General features: G+C 33.9%; 1 long non-coding RNA gene across 1 annotated transcript; it reads left to right on the top strand.

Moving 5' to 3' along the window:
• Window positions 1-234: 234 nt before the first annotated feature.
• On the top strand, window positions 235-1,289 carry LOC141399557 (uncharacterized). The gene is made up of 3 exons (XR_012411868.1): window positions 235-367; window positions 955-1,073; window positions 1,139-1,289. It is a non-coding gene; the product is annotated as an uncharacterized lncRNA (long non-coding RNA).
• The last annotated feature ends 4,869 nt before the right edge of the window (window positions 1,290-6,158 follow it).

Raw genomic sequence — 6,158 nt, 5'->3', positions numbered from 1 at the left:
TCCCGTTAACTTGTTGAGTATTTTCTCTGGATTCTAGTAGCTGCATTATTGTTTTGCTCTCTTTACTTTATGTGTGGCAGCCGGTGAAGTTATTTGTGTTTGTGCATTCTTTGTCCCTAATCAGTTTTTGTTTGGCAGTCAAAGGAAGTGGATCAAAAAAAGTAAAATATTAGTGACTATAAACTTAGAAAAATAACATTCCAAGACAAAAATGAAAAAAGCTAATAATAAAAGTGTCATACATTATTAAATCTATTGAATTCTTTATTTTAAAACTGTCGGTGTTTTCTTTTTTTATGGCATTATCTATTTTTAAAATGCCATGTAGTTTTTTGTTTTTGGTTTTCTCATGTGGTTTTGTGAAGCGGTAAATATAAAAGTGGCGGTTGAAGCAGAATTTGCGTTGCAAGGAGATATTAAAGAAGAATTCCGATAATTCATACATCTTTGACACAATAAATTAAAATTTTCTTGAAAACGTCACAAATCTTTTTGTACTGAATAATGTTTACGACACGCGTTTGTAGTTTTGAGCAAAACTATTGTAAATATAGATAATTTTCCCTCAACTGTTCTGAATTCTAACAATATTTATTGTCCATTTTTACCAATACTATTTTTCATTGTTGTTTGACACCACCTCTTTTGAATCTTTTCTTCTACTATCGTATGTAAGTTGTTATGTGTGTGTGTTTTGTGGAGAGCTAAAAACGAAAAAAGTGGTTGAAAATTTTATACGAAGAGAAAATAGAAATAGTTTTTTTCTTAAATTTGTGTTTTTGTGAACGAATTGTCGGGATTCTATTTTAATTTAAAATATAAAGAGCGCATTGCAACAGTCTAATAATTTTTGCAATTCATGCTCAATGAAAACCAAAGAAACGACTACTGCTGACACTTGTATTTTATTTCGTAGTTTTGTGTGTCTGTTTTTAACTAATATTTTTTATTTAGCGGGTTAAGGATTGTTTTGCTGCAGACTTTTTAAATTTGGGAAAACACCAGTTATATTCAGTAATTTGTGCAACAATACATTTCTTCAACCGATTTTGTTTTGGGGATAAAATTAATTAGTAAGTATCTTCTTTTTGTACTTTTACTAAGCGTTATTTCTAACATTTTTTCTTTTTTAATTTAGCTTCAAATTCTACTAACGACTGGGAGTCACAATTTTCCTGACCGATTAAATCACAAGAAATAGTTTACCAACATGCTTAATTTGCACATCAAGAGACGAATCTTTGTTAAACTAAATAAAATTAGCGTCAATAGAAATTAAAATTATCTCAAATCAGTGTTATTTATATTTTTTAATAATCATATATGAAATAAATAATACAATGAAACTTTTTATATTTTATTAAATGTAACACATTAAAAAGGTAGGTATACAATTTTTATTCCAGCCATTTCGCAGTGCAACAATAAATATTGTTACTTCTGACCAAAACTATTGTGAATTGCAAAAATAAATATTGTTACTTCTGACCGAAACTATTGTAAGTTCTAACAATAGTAATTGTCAATTTTGACCAAAACTATTGTGAATTGCAACAATGAATATTGTTACTTCTGACCAAAACTATTGTAAGTTCTAACAATAGTAATTGCCAATTTTGACCAAAACTATTATGAATTGCAACAATAAATATTGTTACTTCTGACCAAAACTATTGTAAGTTCTAACAATATTTATTGTCTATTTTGACTAAAACTATTGTGAATAGCAACAATAAATATTGTTAATTCTGACCAAAACAATTGTAAGTTCTAACAATATTTATTGTCCATTTGGACCAAAACTATTGTGAGTTGCAACAACATATATTGTTACCTCTAACCAAAACTATCGTAATTACATGTTTGGTCCAAAACGTTATAGTGTCAAAGTGACAATACATATTTATATTTAGAACACATAATATAGTCTAGTGTGACAATAACGATTGTTGGATTGACAATACTACATAAGGAATCCAACAATATGTTAACAATATATATTTTGCTCTTGGAATATTGTTGGATCAAACATATTTTTTTCTCTGCGTGAATTTGTTTACCATAAGTCGTCTGATTTCAAGGATACAATTATTGCGTATAAGCCATACATCCTGAAATAATGACCAGAAACCTGCCAACATGCCTACGACCACCGCGGGGAACCACCACGATTTGATCCAAACATTGGAGATTTACCCAATACTAGATATGCAGATGGTCTAGTCTTTACAAGTTTATATCTTTGCCTACTATAAAGCTGCACAAAACTACAACACATAAGTTTCGATTCCAAAAAAATGGAATTTATCAAAATATTTTTCAACTAAATCACTTTCCCACAATGTCATCTTTTCTGCTCTTTTATCATTACTAAAACATTTCTTTTGTCATTTGCTTTGTTTTTTACAGAGGGCCAGGTTCAACAAGTTCTGTACACTCTGTATCAACTCCATATTATAGTTCTAGTGACAGCAGTAACAACAAACTTACCTCTGGTTTTATATCCAAGCCCATTTCATTCCCCGGCTCGAGCAACAAAAACATCCACAACAACAACAATTACTCTCCACCCGATAATGGCATACATCTTGCCAACAGTTACAACTCTTGGCAACATCTCAAAAACAAAACGGCATTCTTTGGATCATTACTAAATAAGACTGGACTACAGGACAGAATAAGCGTGGGTAAGTGATATGAATGCGTAATCAAGATAGACAAAGCAGTTGGGGACAGCAACAGGAGCTGTCACTAAAATATATACAGTCATAAAAATATATACATAATTCACGTTTCCACCTTTCATTCTCTCCCTCTCTGTTGTCTCCCACAGGACACTATGGAAATCCACTGCATAGTGGAACTCATGGTGTTGAGTATGTTCCCTCAGGCGGTGGTGGTCACCACTATTCTTCCTCACATGCCGGTCCATACAGTTCTCCTCATCCTCATGTTGAATATCACCATGGGGGCGGTAGTCCTTATTATGGTGGTGCGGGCAGCAGTCCAGCTGGAGATGGTATTCCCTTCGATGTTTATGGTGGTGGTAAAGGCCACTATGCTGGCTCTGGTGGTGAATACTCATACACTTACTCAGACATGCATGAGACAGCAGCACACAAAACATTTCCGGACTTTTCACATAAAGCCTTGTTGGCCAAAAGCTTTCTCATACCACTGGCCAGTGCCGCAGTTTTGGGAATAGCTGCTGCTTTAGTCAGTAATCCACTACTCTTACAACTGGGCACAGTGTCGGGAGTTGCTGCACCAGGAGCTGTTTTAGGCAAACGAAAGAGAAGGGCAACATCATCACCTCCTACTATCACTGGAGAAGACTCAACGGAAGCCAGCAAGGACATTGTGGTAAATCCTTATCGTGGCCATCATCGACGTTTCGGCCGAGTGCGTACATAAGCCACACGTGTTGTTGCATATCTAAATCTTGGCTGTCGACTAATTGAATAAAAAAACTACATAAAGTCCAATCCCACATAACAGTCACATTCACTTTTTGTCTTCTGCATACATTCCATTCCCGTTCATCCCAATCCCCTTCATTTCATCCATCTTTTCCTTTATCGACTTTAATATCAGCCCAGACAAGTTGTTGGCTTGTTAGTACATTTTCATAAAATAGTTTGTGATTGGGGAATGGGGTTATTTGTGGTCAAATGCTTAGTCTTAAGGGAAGGACACAATTGAAAGTGTCCTCATTGTATTTATAAAAGGAAGATAATAAATAAAATAATTCTGATCATAGAACCGACAATTCATTTTTAATTTACACGAAGAAGAAGAGGTAAATCCGATAGGAGCAGGATCAGCAGACGCTTTTTATTTAATTTACTTTTTTTAATACTCAGGCTTAATCCCAGTGTTGTTGCTTTATTTATTTTGCACTTGGTACAACAAGTAAGAAAGGCGTTGAGCTCGACCGGGCCGAACTTTTTATACCCTCCACCACGAACTGTATTGAAGTGAATAGGAACTCTTCCTGTTATTCCTTGCAAGAGGAGAATATTTCAACTGATAATACTCCCTCATATGGGGCGTCATGGTTGTTCTTTCCAAAACATAGACCAATATTTAAAAATTTTCGAAAAGAGCTTTTGTATCCTCTGGAAACACACAGTTTTAATTTAGTTTTTTTTAGACTGTAAATAGCATTAATGGAGATTTATTATACATAACTAGCAAAGTGCCCGCCACTTCGTATGCGGAAAGAAAATAAAAAAAACAACAACAAATTGTATTTAATACCGAAATGGTGAACCCTGAAAATTATGTTGTATGTACTACTAGCTATTTTAATTGATATGTAATTTCATTTAAGTACTATTTGTAACAATTTAGCTAGATTTTCGAAAAAATCAGATGTATCTCTAAAAATAAACAGCGAGGTATTTCTGCCCTCAGGGTGTAAAAACATTGATGCCAAAAAACGTCGCATAGGTCTACGTTTCCATATGGGTTTAGAATAAAAAAATAAAAACACAATTTTGTTGAAAAATACAAACCGCTTTCGCGTTAACATAAAACCAATGCACAGTGGATGCGTCAAACGATAAAAATCAAAAAATTCATGTCATCATTTTAAGAATTTAAAGATGCAAATCACTTCCAAACATTCCTAAAATTTTTTTTTTTTTTTGAAACTCAGCTTGTTTTGCCATTTTTCGCGGTTCGTAATGAGAAAAAGCCTTACCAACATGACTCATTTTGAAGAAAAAAATTTACTTAAAAATGAGAAAAGATGGTTATATTATAAGCGAGTTTCTGAAACAAAGGTCTATTATTCGCGCCTTAACTTAACTTGAAGGATTAAGTAAATTTCCTAAGCTTCGTTTTCCTACTCATAACAATTATGTTTTATACACCCAACTTAGCCTGAGTACCAAATTTCAAAATACCGAACATTTGGAGGGGTACTATATGAAGACATAGAGCAATAACGAAAATGTTCAGGTGAAAACTTTATACCACCAACGAAGACTAAATATCAAATTTCATGTCGATGGGATATTGAGGGTACAACCTTCCAAATCCGAAAATCGGGAGGTACGCTTCAATAGGGGATATATGAAGACGTGAACCTATACTGATAATTCTCTTCTGGAATAATTTATATCCCCATGGAAAACTAAATACCAAATGTTAGCCATTTCGGTGGTATATTGAGGCCACAACCTTCAAAATACCGAAAATAGGGAGGTACCGCTCTATGGGGCTTTATGAAGACGCAGGCTTATACCGACCAATTTCAGGTGGAAAGTGTTATACAGCCATTGAAACCTGAATACCAAATATCAGGTGAAAATTTGTATACCCCAACGAAGGATAAATACCTGATTTGCGGTGGGATATTGAGTCATCGACCTTTATTTGCATTTACTATGTCCTGGGGTTTAATGAGTTAAGAGAAATCGCACTGAAGACCATCTGGAATTTTATAGAATTGATGTTGATCCTACTAGACTTCTTGCTGAATTTGTGTGAGAAAAGTTAGAGCCTTCTTTTAAGATGATCTTCCTGCCAATTTTTTTAAAGACGCCCTATTTGTATGCTATGAGGAAATTTTGGTTCTTTGAAGGACTTTTGAAGAACCAAGCGTCTTTATAACAGAAGAAAGAACCTACTCGTATGCTATGAGAAATCCTGTTGGTATTCCATGAGAAGAGATCAAATCGCTCATTTACTCAAAGAGTGACACATTTCAAAAAATCAAGTTTTGAGAAAAACTCGTTTTAAGTTGCCGATTGAAATTTGATATCCCAACTTCAAAAGACTATTACACAAAAAATAAAATAGCTACATGGACCATGTTTTGGGAAGAGGTAGCCAGATATCAGTGCTAAATTTCTGGGCAAGATCAAGCATGATTTGAAATGTTTTAGTGCTTTCTAAACTCCGAAAACTTTTTTGTTGATTTATGCCAAACTTCTAGTAAATAACCTCTAACTTGTTGAGTTTTAGAGATATCGAGATGAAAATTTGACACAAGATAAAGTAGAAGTCGTAGAAAAAATAGAAATTGCTAACTCAGAAAACACATTTTTTGAGTTATGTCACTCTTTGAGTAAATGAGCGAAATGAATTTTCGATTAAATGTAATGCCCATATCAGGCCCATAAATGAAATGACCGAAAGGAGAAATGGTT

This window comes from Musca autumnalis, unplaced genomic scaffold, assembly GCF_047663935.1.
Source record: "Musca autumnalis isolate F117 unplaced genomic scaffold, ASM4766393v1 scaffold_3, whole genome shotgun sequence".
NCBI classification, from domain to species: Eukaryota; Metazoa; Arthropoda; class Insecta; order Diptera; family Muscidae; genus Musca; species Musca autumnalis.
Note: the sequence above shows the minus strand (reverse complement) of the source record. Positions and strands in the feature narration are given on the sequence as shown.